Below are 14,646 nucleotides of genomic sequence, written 5' to 3' on the forward strand. Positions count from 1 at the left end.
GATGTACCCCTTCTTCAGTGTATTACTGTAAAAATAGCTAAAAGTGAAATTAAAACTGAAATTGATTTCAAAAATTATTATGAATCTTAGTTTTAACATCAAAAATTAGTTTAAATTTAATTAAGCTTATATGATATGTATCAACTATATTAAGTAAAAAAAAGAAAATAAGTTTACTCACATGCTATTAACACACAAAATAATTGAAAAATGAATGATTTAAAATTTTAAGTAGGATCTATACCATATAGAGTGATCTCATAGAAGAATCATCAGAGGTTGGGAATAGCAAACATGAGAAATATTCTCAAGTATGTTGAACAAATAGACAGGATAGTAAAATAAAACTATTTACAATACATTAAAAATAAAATATACAGCCGGACCTCTCTTTAACGAACTTCCATATAGCAAATTTTTCTATGTAGCAACCTTTTTTTGATTTCCCCCTTGATCATTACATTGAAAATAGTTTCCACATGAACTAATTTCGAGAGATCTGGGTATGCATTGTTTGCACCTTTGGCCTTGAAGCAATAGAGCTTATGCTGTAGAAAGCACAAATTCAGAGCTAAAAAAAATTAAGAATTCAATACTTTAGCTTTTAATAGCTAAAGGGTTTAATTCTTAAGAGCATTCCACAATTTAGTGTTGCCTGTGAAGCATTTACTGTACCAAGAAGTCACTCTGGTCAACTGCTTTCTATGTGTCCACAGTCATTGGCAAAGATTAAGGAATATTCCCAACACGGATTTTGGCTCTGGTCAACCTGTTTTCTATTGTAAGCACTCTATCAGAGAATTAGGAGAGAGAGTGATTTTCCTTTATCCTGGAAATTCATCTGTTGTTTCGCAGAAATGAGTCATCCACACTTTCACAAAATTTCACCTGTCTCTGTATGGTAGATACAAGTTGTCCCTAAATCAGTTTTGTTTTAGTGGCTGTGCAGGTAACCTTACAATGTCTAAGAGGAAATCCTTGAGTGCAGTGGAAATGCTTAATAGTATAGATCGAGGAGTTAAAAAAAAAAAAATCGCTTTAAAATTTGGTGTCCCTACCAGTAGTGTATTAACCATTTTGAAAAACCATGTTACTATTCTCAAACTGTTTGAGGAAATGGGACCCAGTTGGAAGCATGTGAAATTATGCCTGTATGAAGATGTAGATGAAGCCGTTTTTAAATGGATGAAATTTCTCAGACATAAAACCTTTCAAGCCAGTTCTGGTTGGCTGGACAAATTTAAAAAGTGCCATGGCTTACTCGAAAAAGTTATTTCTGGTGAAAGTGTGGTTGTAATTGAAGAAGGCTGTACCCAAAGACATATTCAACATTGATGAAAGAGGTCTATTTTTTAAATGTTTGCTGAACAAGACACTGACTTTTAAAGGTGATAAATAAATGGATTGTGATAAATGTGTAGGTGGCAAAAATAGTAAGGAGAGAATTGTAGTCTGGGTTGGGTCAAATTTTTTTTTTTTTTTTTTTTTTTATGTGAACCCCAAACACGAGAGGTATTAGAACCTATAGTACTTAGTACCGTGCTTGGGTGGGAGGTTGAGAGGACGAAAGAAGATATTTGTTGACATTGGACTTGAACTTCTGTAGATTGTAATTTTCAGGAAATACGTATGAAGAAAGGTTGTTCCAGAAAACGGCAGTTGAATGAATAAATGAGGAAGATGAAAAGTTGGTTCTGTGGGTTTGAAGTTGGACAGTAAATGGATGTTGGCTGGTGGCGGCACGTGTTCAGACTGTTTTGAAAGAGAGAGAGCGGGAATTATAGAAGCCAATTCAGAAGAACAGTACTCATGGAAGTATCTGTAGAAGAGGCATGCAGCAGAAACAGTACGTCTATGAGAAAGCGAGTGGAGAGACTCTGTTAGAGATGAATCATTAATTAACCTAACTGCCCTCTTCTGAATGGAATCAAGAAGCCTGAGAGAGGTTTTGGGGGCACCACCCCAGATGTGGGAACAATATTCCATGGCAGGGCGGATTTGCGATTTATACAGAGTGAGCAGCTGTTTGGAAGAAAAGTAATGCCGAGAGCGAAAGAGAAAACCAAGTTTTTAGATGCAGAGAAAGCAATATTTGTAATTGGCACAAAAATATGTGCCAAGAGAGATTAGAAGTCAGGGTAATCCCCAAAAGAGATATATCATTTTGCCTAAAAATCGGAGTGTCACTAAAGATAAGCATAAGAGCAGAAGAATCCTTTTTGCAAGATATAAGACAAGACTGAGTTTTAGAAGGGTTGAAATCAACTAAGTTGTCTTTGCCCCACTGGGATACCTGAAGATCAGCATTTAAGGAATTGGTAGCAGATTTTTGAGAAGTTGAAGCTGATTGAGCAGGACAAGGTTTCTCAAAATGGAAAGTGGAATGCAATGTGCTATCATCGGCAAAACTATGGATAGGATTTCCAGTCAATGGAAGAAGGTCATTAATATACAAGAGGAAAAGAGTGGGGGAAAGAACTGAACCTTGGGGGACACCGGCATTAGTGGAGAAGTTAGAAGACAGAGAGCCATCTACCATCCCCCTCAGTGAGCGATCAGAGAGAAAACTGGATAACCAATTACTAAAAACAGTTGGCAAACCATAAGATGGAAGCTTGTTTAGAAGACCTTTATGCCAAACACGATCAAAAGCCTTTGAGATGTCAAGAGCAACTACTTGTGTTTCACCGAACCTTTCCATTGAATTAGTCCATAAATAGGTAACAGAAGCCAGAATATCACCAGTGGATCGACATTGACGGAATCCATACTGGCGATCGTTGATCAGACGGAAGGTTTCTAGGTAGTTTAAGAGTTGGCGGTTAATTGATTTCTCCATTACTTTAGAAAGAGTAGAAGTAATTGCAATGGGACGATAATTGGATGGAAGGGATTTGTCACCCTTTTTAGGAACTGGCTGGATATGAGCAAATTTCCAAGCAGAAGGAAAAACATCTTTGGAATAAGAAAGTGAAAAAAGGCAGAAAAGAATAGGAGTAAGTTCAGGAGCACAGGTTTTGAGAACAAGTGGAGAAATACCATCAGGACCGGGTGCTTTCATAGCATCAAGATTCATAAAAATCCTTCTGATATCCTTTTGACGGAAGACCACAGGAGGCATTGAATGGAGCATGTTGGGAATGGTGGGTAATGAAAAACTGAAGCTTTTGGTAATATGCAAAAGTAAACAACCCCGATATTTCAAAGGAGTAAAGTCGTTAGATTTGGACTACAACAAAAAAGCTTGGATGACAAGTGAAATTTTTGAACAGTGGATTTTAAAATTCAATAGAAAGATGACGAAAGAAAACATAAAAATTGCTTTGATTGTCGACAACTGCCCTAACCACCTTCACACAGTAATTTTGAAACTTACAAGTGTGAAGCTTGTTTTCTTCCCTCCAAATACCTTGTCTAAACTGCAGCCAATGGACCAAGGCATTATCAAGAATTTGAAAATGCACTACCAAAGGTGCATACTGAAAAAAATAATTATGTTGAGAATAGAAACCAACCAACTAACTTATAGATTCTGTTAAAGATTTATGGATGTGCATTTTGGAGTAAAGATGTGATGGAAAGAACGATTAAGAATTGTTTTGCAAAAGCAGGTTTTGGTAAAATGCCAATTAACAGCAATGAGAGGGATGAACTGCTACAAGGCATTGAGCAATCTTGGGTAGAACTCCAAGTGAGAAGTTTGATCAGTGGAGAAATTGTTCTTGAATAATTTTTAGGAGTTAATAGCGATGTCATAGTAGCTGAATATTTGAGGGACTCTTACATTTTGGAGAGTATTCAAAGAACTAAAGAGAATATCAGCGATGAGTTGTATAAAACTGAGGGCAATGATATGTATCAACATATCAATGGCCTCAATGTTAGTTCAACATTAAACCTTCTAAACATGAAATGTTGGCAGCATTTGAAACTTTGTATCAAGGCCTTTAGTGTGAAGAAAATGTGCCAGAAATATATTTGAGCTTAAACGAATGCAAACATTTTTATGAACGATGTACAGTAAAATACAGTGTACAACAAAAAATAACCAAATATTTTACAACATAATTCTTAAAAGTGTACTAATATATTGTGCACATCATTGTAAGTAGTCATTTCTTAATTTTTTTTTTTTTTTGTTTAATTAGAACCCCAAACACAAGAGGTATTAGAACCTATAGTACTTAGTACCATGCTTGGGTTAGAGGTTCAGAAGATGAAAGAAGATATTTGTTGACATTAGACTTGAACTTTTGTAGACTATAATTTTCAGGAAATACATATGAAGGAAGATTGTTCCAGAAAACAGCAGTTGAATGAATAAACAAGGAAGATGAAAAGTTGGTTCTGTGAGTTTGAAGTTGGACAGTTAATGGATGTTAGCTGGTAGCAGCATGTGTTTGGACTGTTTTGAAAGAGAGCAGGAATTATAGAAGCCAATTCAGAAGAACAGTGCCCATGGAAGTATCTGTAGAAAAGGCATGCAGCAGGAACAGAACATCTATGAGACAGAGTGGAGAGACTCTGTGAGACATTATATACCGTACTAGATAGCGTTAGTTGAACTTCGTTAGCAGTTAAATTGTACGTTTAAATAAATACATATAACGACTTAGATTACAAACGTAATATAATTAATAACATAACATAATTAATTAATAAATTAATAGAATCATGACTCAGACCAGAGCAGCAAAGCAAAAGGCTCAAGCTAATGGAAGCGCTGTGGCTCAGAGCAGAACTGAGGGGGGCAGTTGTCCTCTGACTCACAGCCTTATAAAATGCACTGTTTGCTTGATGTTTGCAGAGCAATCGGGTACGGGACATGATACTGCCAAGGGGGATGTCTTTGTGTGTGCGCGATGCAAGGAGTGTATCGATATCAGGCAACAACTCGGCGTTCTTGTGGGCCTATATGAGAGCTTGAAGGACAGGGTGGATGCCCTCGAAGAAACTAAATTGAGGGGCCCCATCAAGCTCTCAGCTGCCCACATCAACGCCAGAGCTTGCACTTGGGCATCGCGTGACACAGAGACAACCCCTAAGGCAGAATGCGCTGGTCCCGAAGGAACTAGTAGTTGTTGGTGACTCTATTGTCAGGGAAACGGGGAACATGCTTTGTAAAAAAGATAGGTGGAACAGGACCAGGGTATGTCTGCCAGGGGCAAAGGTTGATGACGTTGTAGAGCGAATATCATCTTTTAAGGGCACAAAAGGTGATATAGTTGTACACGTTGGCACTAATAATATTAAGAGTAGGAGACCGGCAGAATTACTTAACAAGTACAGGTCACTGTTGAACAAAAGCCGAGAATTAGGGTTGAATATGAAAGTGTCTGCAATTCTGCCCAGACACGATAGGAGGGAGTATATGATGAGAGCCTTGTCGATCAATTCGGCCCTGGAAAGATTGTGCAAGGCTCAAGGGGTAGAATTTTTTTCAGCCTGGACTGTACTTGTTAACAGGAGAGATTGCTTCTACAGGGATGGGATACACTTAAATAGAAAGGGTGCAAGAATATTTGCTGATGCTATCGAGGCAGTGTTAGGTGGGTCGGAAAACTGCTAGCTTGGGGGGGAGACAAAGACCAATAGATTGACAGTAGCCACTGGCAGAGGTGAAAGAGATTCTTGCACTGCTTCTATTAGAATGAGCAGAAGCCTGAAAAACAAGATGCATGGTATTTCAGAGACTGTTGGGAGCCATTGCGGTACAAGTAAACACATGGGTTGTGTTAGGGTAGCTAAGAATAGAAACAGGTGCAGGTATACTTGCGTGTACACCAATGCTAGGAGTTTAGTAAATAAATTTGATGAATTTGAGGTATTGCTCAAAACATCGAAGGCAGATATTGTTGGGATATCAGAGACGTGGTGTCACACAGATATAAGGGATGCAGAACTGCAATTTGGGGAATACAACGTCTACAGAAAGGATAGACAGGATAGGAAGGGAGGAGGGGTTATGTTATTAGTTAAGAAACACATAAAAACCAAGGAAGTGAAGCCAGTCGACATCGCTGGACAGTGCAGTGTTGAGTCAGTTTGGTGTGACATAAGCATTGGGAGATCACAATTGAGAGTAGGAGTGTGCTATAGGCCTAATGACTCTGATGAGTATAATAAGGAACTGTACAGGGAAATAGAGTGGGCCAGTAAATCAGAGTGTCTTATAATGGGAGATTTTAATTTCCCAGATATTGACTGGAATTTGGGGGCTGGTTACTCACACACTAGCAGGACTTTTGTGGATTTATTGGATGATTGTTTTCTACATCAGCATGTTCGGGAGGCAACTAGAGGGAGTAATACTCTTGATTTGATTATCAGCAGTGATTCTTCATGCATTAAGAATCTGCAGATAAATGAACCACTAGGTGGCAGTGATCACAGTGTGCTGAAGTGGGATTTACTCAAAGAGGTAACTACCATTAGGGGTAAAGGGAAGGGTTATTGCTTCCGTAAAGGCGACTACGATGAGACAGTATTTAAATTCTATACAGTGGGACCAACTGATGATGTTACCAACAGCAAATTCAAAATGGGAAGCATTCAAAGAACTTATCTTGGAAGCTACTAGGCTTTACATACCAACTAAGAAATATTGTTCAAGGTTTAGGCCAAAATGGATGTCAGATGAACTAATGAGGCATATGGCAGAGAAGAAAAATGCATGGGATACATACAAATTAACACACGACACAGAAGCCTATGATAGATACAAGTTGATATGCAACCAAGTTACAAAGGAGGTTAGGCAGGCGAAGGCAGATTACGAGAAATCCTTGGCAAAGGATGCAAAGAAAAACAGCAAAGAGTTCTTTACTTATGTAAACTCTAGAAGGAAGGGGATGAATCAGATTGGTCCACTTGATATTGATGGGTCAAGTGTTGATGATCCTGCTCAGGTAGCTAACAAACTAAATGAATATTTTGCATCGACATTCACACATGAGGAGTTATTCAGCGAGGGGAATGCCAGAGGTGTATTCAACTCTAGCAGTAAGCTACAGAATCTTGAAATAACTGGGAGTAAAGTGGAGGAGAAACTGTTGAAGATAAACACAAGAAAGGCACCCGGGGTGGATGGGATCTATCCAGTTATATTAAAGGAGGCAGCAAAGGAAGTAAGCAAACCCTTAGCCATAATTATGAGAGCTTCCTTGGACTCAGGGGAGGAACCCATAGACTGGAAATGTGCAAATGTGACCCCAATTCACAAAAGAGGATCAAAGGCTGACACAAGTAATTATAGACCTGTGAGCTTAACTTCTGTTCCAGGAAAATTAATGGAGGCACTGGTTAAAGAAGCACTGCAGGATCATTTAGACAAGACTTCAGTTATAGCTCAGACACAGCATGGTTTTGTTAAGGGGAAGTCTTGCCTGACCAACTTGATTGGATACTATGATGCAGTCACAAAAGAACTGGATGCAGGGAATAACTTTGATATTATATACTTGGATCTTAGAAAGGCTTTTGATACTGTTGCACATGGAAGACTGCTACACAAATTGGAGCAGTGTGACATTGGAGGCAAATTGCTGCTATGGATAAAGGGGTGGTTGAGGGGGAGAAGACAGAGAGTGGTAATCAATGGACACTGCTCATCGTGGACTGATGTTATTAGTGGAGTCCCTCAGGGCTCAGTGTTGGGTCCATTATTGTTTTCTGTATTTATAAATGATATTGATGATGGTATATCGGGCTTAATGTCCAAGTTTGCAGACGATACAAAGGTTGGCAGGGTTGTCAAGGACACTACTGACACTATGCTGCTGCAACAGGATCTGGAAAGGTTGAGCAGATGGGCTGAGAGGTGGCAAATGAAGTTTAACATTGATAAATGTAAAGTACTACACATGGGAAACAGCAACCCCAGAGCAACGTATCAACTCTGTGGTACTACACTGACAGTGGTAGAGAATGAAAGGGACTTGGGGGTGGTTGTGCAGGCAGATATGAAGTTCTCTGAGCAGTGCAGACGGGCTGCAAGAGTAGCTCATGGAGTATTGTCAATGATATACAGGAATTTTTTCAGCAGGGATAAGGAGGTGATTATTCCATTGTATAAGGCGATGGTCAGGCCACACCTAGAGTACTGTATACAGGTCTGGAGGCCTCATTTCAAGAAGGATGTAGAGCTGCTGGAACGAGTACAGAGAAGGGCAACAAGATTAGTGAATGGAACAAAGGGGTGCTCTTACGAAGAAAGGCTTAAGTTTTGCAAATTACAGTGTCTGGAGACTAGGCACCAGCCAGGTGATCTGATAGAGGTGTATAAAGCCTTGAATGGTTTAAGCATGCTGAATGCTGATGGGATTCTTCCTCTAGCTCAGAAAAATCACCTGAGAAGGCATAAATTCAAATTGAGGAAAGACAGATGTAGGATAGACGTGCGGAAATTTGCCTTTAGCCAGCGGGTGGTTGGTTGGTGGAACAGACTTCCATCCCTTGTGGTGGAGGTTGATAGCCTAAATAAGTTTAAGGCTCAGCTGGATAGGTATTTTGAACGAACAGAGGGGTGAAGTGGAAGTGGGTTTTTTTTTTTTTTTTTTTTTGGCTGATGCTGCATAAGCTTGCTTTCTTGCATCAAATGCCTCTACTAATGCTAATGCTAACATGAGTCATTAATTAACCTAACTGCCCTCTTCTGAATGGAATCTAGAAGCCTGAGGGAAGTTTGGGGGAACCGCTCCAGATGCGGAAACAATATTCCACGGTAGGGCGGATTTGCGATTTGTACACAGTGAACAGCTGTTTGGAAGAAAAGTAACGCCGAGAGCGAAAGAGAAAACCAAGTTTTTTAGAAGAAGAGGAAGCAATATTTGCAATATGCTTGTGCCAAGAGAGATTAGAAGTCAGGGTAATCCCAAAAGAGATATATCATTTTTTGCCTAGAAATCGGAGTGTCACCAAACTGTTACTAAACATAGGAGCTGAAGCATAGGAGCTGAAGAATCCTTTTTGCAAGATATAAGGTAGGACTGAGTTTTAGAAGGATTGAAATCAACTAAGTTGTCTTTGCCCCACTGCAGAATTATTTGGAGATCGGCATTTAAAGAATTGGTAATGGATATTCGAGAAGTTGAAGCTGATTGAGCAGGGCAAGGTTTCTCAAACTGGAGTGTGAAATGCAGTATGCTATCATCGTCTATGGATAGGATTTCCAGTCAATAGAAGAAGGTCATTAATATACAAGAGGAAAAGAGTAGGGGAAAGAACTGAACCTTGGGGAACACCAGCATTAGTGGAGAAGTTAGAAGACAGAGAGCCATCTACCATGACCCTCAGTGAGTGGTCAAAGAGAAAACGAAAACTGGATAACCAATTACAAAAAACAGTTGTCAAACCATAAGATGGAAGCTGGTTCAGAAGACTTTATGCCAAACACGATCGAAAGCCTTTGAGATGTCAAGAGCAACTGCTTGTGTTTCACTGAATTTGTCCATAAATGGGTAACGTAAGCCAGATTATCACCAGTGGATTGACACTGACGGAATCCATACTGGCAATCATTGATCAGACTGAAGGATTCTAGGCAGTTTAAAAGTTGGCGGTTAATTGATTTCTCCATTACTTTAGAAAGAGTAGAAGTAATTGGAATGGGTCGATAATTGGATGGGAGGGATTTGTCACCCTTTTTAGGAACTGGCTGGATATAAGCAAATTTCCAAGCAGAAGGAAAAACACCTTTGGAATAAGAAAGTGAAAAAAGGCAGCAAAGAACAGGAGTAAGTTCAGGAGCATGGGTTTTCAGAACAAGTGGAGAAATACCATCAGGACCTGGTGCTTTCTGAGCATCAAGATTTGTCAAAATCATTCTGACATCCTTTTGACGGAAGACCACAGGAGGCATTGAATGGAGTGTGTTGGGAGGTGTTTTACCAAGCTCATTAATACATGAGTTGGAAGAAAAATGGGATGCTAGCAGGTCAGCTTTAGCCGTAGCTGAAGTGACAATAGAACCATCTGGTTTTGACAGAGGTAGGAGCATAGATGGGCAAAAGTTGCGGCCAATAGCTTTGGCAAGAAACCAGAATGCTTGGTTACCATTAGGGCAAAAAGCAAGTTTTCTACTCTTAGCCTGTTCAAAATGTAGTTTGGACTGATTAATAGCTGCTTTACAATTGTTGCGAGTTCTGGTGTACAGAAAATGAAACTGAAGAATTGGAAACAAGCCAATTACGATATGCAACGTTCTTCTCTTGAACAGCCCTAGCACATTTATTGGAAAACCAAGGTTTAGATAAAGGTTTAGGTTTTAAAGTGGAGTGTGGAATAAAGGATTCCATTCCTACAAGAATAATTTCACTGACATGATCTGAGCAAATATTGACATCAGAAGTTTTGAAACAGTAATCCGACCAAAGAAAAGAAATCTCGCAGGTCATCCCATTTTGCATTCTTGTAATGCCAAACAACACAGGGTTGGGAATAGCCATGAGATAAAGGCTCCATTGGAGAAGAGACAATCACCAAGTTGTGATCTGAGGTGCCTTAAGGACCATTCACTTCGACCGTGTACTTAGAAGGGTTGTTTGTGTGAAAAAGATCAAGCGTGTTGGCTGTATGGTTACGATTTTCTTGTATTCTGGTACATAAATGAACAATCTATGTGAGGTAATTGCAAAAGCCTCAGCATCTCAACCAGCTGGGTCTGTGTGACTAGAGAACAGAAGCCAGCTAGTGTTGTGAATATTAAAATCACCAAGGAAAATTACCTCACTGTTAGGAAAGTTGGACTGGAGAAAGTCAAGTTGCAAAGAGAGGAAGTCAAAGAGCTCCAGGTGATTAGTTGGAGTTGGGAGAACGGTAGCAACAACAGATGAATTTGACAGAATGAGTTAGATTTTAAGCCAGAGAAGATCGAAAAGAGAAGGTTCCAAATTACCAAGTCTCTGACAGGGAATATCGGAACAGACACGTGCCTAGCTGATCCGTATGATTCCTTTCACCTTTGAGGAATCATGCAACTGAGAGGAATCGTACAAATCAGGCAGCTGAGATGAGCAGTAGTTGAATCAACTAATAACTGAGATTCTGTCAAAAAAAAGTACATGGGGTTTGGCAAATTGGAAGTGGAAATGGACATTATTGAGATTAGAACTGAGACCATGCGTATTTGTGAAATGAACTAGGAAGTGTTTGGAAGGTTTAGATCTTTTTGCAGATAAGCTCTATTAGTTTTATAATTCATGGTGTATTCAATAGTAAGAAAAAAGTGGGTGGACATGCTATATGAAGTAATGAAATTTGGGATATGGCATACACATGGTAAGGATAAATCCAGATCCTTGACATAACTTGGCCTTGACAATGCCTCCCCCCCCCACGCACACACACACTACTCAGACTCCCTCCAGTCACTATCTGGCAGAATAGAGGTAGGAAGATTATACACTAGCTGATCTGGAATGTTGTTGTTATTTGGTTTTTAGGAGCGTTAGCAACTAAGGCCATATTGCTCTGATAATATGCGGTGGTCATTTCCTGACCTATCCGCATACTCCGTATTTGGTGGTCATGGGCTCGAATCCCAGTCTGATCAAGAAGCATGTGCTACGCACTGCTGCTCCTGCCCACCTGGCTACGGAGGTGCCTAGCTGATCCGGAAGCCTCCTAGTGAGTTAACAATAGGTTCGGTCCACTGTACTAACTAGCGGCCGGCCTGCGAACACCGTTTTAGGGCTGTATCCTCGAAATGTAAGGAAGTTTGGATCTTGCCGTGATGTTCATCCTAATCTCAAAAGGCATCAGTCATACTGTATGATGGAAGAGTTAACTGGAATTAGCTCTGGAGACTAAACATGGGTTCCACCACTTCAAGCCTCCAATAAGCAAAGTGGTGGTATTGCACCGATTGATGAGTCATCTAAAACCTAGTATTGCCTAGTAACACAGAGGGGTGGCATTCCTCCATATGGTGTGGGTGCCACATCTCGACCCCTGCTTCCACTGGTTCACCCCTGGGCAGTCACCCACATTGTGCTTGCGCATGGGGTTTATACCCAAGATTACTAACAATCCCACCATCGTGAAGGTGCAAACAGAGGATTTGGCTGTCACAGACCGACCAGAATTTGCCTAAATTGGGTCCAGTTGACTTGAGTGTTATACGAATATCAGTTCCATTGGCGTTTTAGACTTCCAGGTAGCAAGTTTAGCTTGTCTGGCATACCCTCATCTCTCAAGAATGTCTGTGACAGCCTCAAGTATTAATAAATTAATTGTTTTAAAATGCAAAATTTTTTTTCATTCTCACTTATTTCTGATTTATTTCCCATATTTTGCTGTATTTCTGAGTTGAATTAAAATATTTTTCATTGTTGAAAGGTCATATTCCTTTATACCTTTATATCGAAATTTCTGTATAACAAATTTTTTCAAGCTAACAATTGATTTCGTTATATGGGGGTCCGATTGTATATACATATTCCATACTATACTGAATTCAAATTGGAAAGAAAACTGTGTTCTATCTAATTTCAACTTAGAGTAATGTTAAATGCATACATTTTTAATTCCTTCATTCATGTACTTATGTCATAAAATCCGGTATACACTGAAATTAAAATACACAGATAATATATCAATTAAAAGCATGCAAAATATATTAAAATTTTAAAATATGCATATCAGTAGCTTTTGAAAGCTACATATCATGTCATGTCAGTTGGTGTACCTTAAAAGAGTGCTGGTTATTAGTGGAGTACTCCAGGGTTCAGTGCTTAGCCTGTTGTCATTTTCTATATTTATTAATGATATTAATGAAGCAGGTTTAATGCCTAAGTTTGCAGATGATACTAAGGTTGGCAGAGTGGTTGATGATCAAGGTATGGAACTGCGACAAGATCTAAAAAAATTAGGCAGATGGGCTGAGAAATGGCAGTTGAAGTTCAACATTGACAAATGTAAGGTACTGCATATGGATAGCAGTAATTCCAGATTAATGTACTAACTATGTGGTACTACACTCAGGGCAGTGGAAAACAAAAAAGACCTGGGGGTAATTGTGCAGTCAGATATGAAGTTCTCTGAGCAATGCAGACAGGCTGCCAGGACAGCTCATGGGGTTTTGTCAATGATATACAGGAACTTTGCTGTCTGGGATATGGAGGTAATTATCTCATTATACAAGACAATGGTTAGGCTGCATCTTGAGTACTGCATACAAGTCTGAGCCTCATTTTAGATCTGCTGGAACAGGTGCAGAGAAGGAAAAAGAGATTGGTGAATGGAATTAAAAGATGGTCTTGCCAAGAAATGCTTCAGTTCTGCAAATTGCAGTGTCTAGAGACTAGGCACCTGTGAGGAGATCTGATTGAGGCGTTTAAGGCGTTGAATGGATTGAGCAAGCTCAAGATGATGGCATTCTTCCTCTTGCTAAGACTACACACATAAGGAGACATATTCAAATTGAGGAAGGACAGTTGCAGGAATAGATGTGTGGAGGTCTGCCTTCAGCCAGCGGTTGATTGTTGGATAAATTTTCATCTGTTGTTGTAAAATGGGTAATTTGAATAAATTCAAAGAACTATGGAAATTATTGGAGCGGCTTGGCAGGTAATATTGGATGGGTTTTCCTTTTTTTTAGGGTTATGCTTTATAAGCTTGCTTTTGTGCATCAAATGCTACTACTAATACTAAATACTAGGTCCTTATAATATCTAGGCTGTAGATATTACAATTAAAATGGAGATCACATGCCTCCCACTTGTGAGATAGCCACAGATGACATGTCTATCAGACCTGAAAATAATGTCATTGCAATAAGCATCTTTTTCACATAATTATGGATTCAACAAGGCCAGTCACACAAGACAACACATTGCTATTCACACAAACTAACATAACAGAACATAGATGATTGGCTTTGCAGAGATGCTCAAGGTGAGTTTGTTGCAGTATCAATAGTAATGTCTTTTGCACTAGCTACCTATCTAGAGCAGTTTTAGCTTTATCTCAACCCCACAAAATCATAAATGATGATCTTTTTCCTGAAACCAGTGCTTGCCCAGGTCCAACCCTAATTCCTTCTGTCCCAAATTCAAGTGCCAATGAACACAGGGACTTTGGAGATATCTTTGACCCCAAGATGAGATTTTATTTGCATATTGAAATGCTCTTGGAATAGATAAGTGGTATATGCTGTAGCCATACATCAGCCACTCTGCAGTTATGACATAAGGACAGCCGGATGGTACATTCAAACCATGATGTATTCCATTTATACTATATACTGAAATTTGAACATGAACTGCTCCCCCCCCACAAGAATCATATACAGTATGATTCCCAAGGGAGTGGAGGTTTAGAACCTCTTACAAGGGAAAACTTCTTAGAAGGGAAAATTACCTTAAGGATATGAAATATTAACTACACAAATAAAAATGAAAAGATACACATACATAAGTTAAAGATCATTTTTAAGTACTATTTCAGAATTTATAAATATTTTACTCTGCCTATGGGAAACATTTTTAAACTGAGGATTTCTAATTGCTTAACATTCTGTTAATTAAACTCATTACCAAGTTGGAAGAATGGGTTCCTTAGGAGTTTTAACATATCTTAAAAGGTCACAGTTACAATACAGAGCAACAATCCACTAAGTAATTCAGAACTGTTCACAACCATCAGAAC

General features: G+C 39.2%; 1 protein-coding gene across 1 annotated transcript in view; it reads left to right on the forward strand.

Annotated features, from left to right (window-relative positions):
• The window catches only part of Ac76E (adenylate cyclase type 2 Ac76E), a 143,011-nt gene that overhangs the window by 78,292 nt on the left and 50,073 nt on the right, over nucleotides 1–14,646 (forward strand). The window lies entirely within an intron of this gene.

The sequence above is a fragment of the Mastigoproctus giganteus genome, chromosome 7 (assembly GCF_048544385.1).
Source record: "Mastigoproctus giganteus isolate SK-2022 chromosome 7, ASM4854438v1, whole genome shotgun sequence".
Taxonomy (NCBI): Eukaryota; Metazoa; Arthropoda; class Arachnida; order Uropygi; family Thelyphonidae; genus Mastigoproctus; species Mastigoproctus giganteus.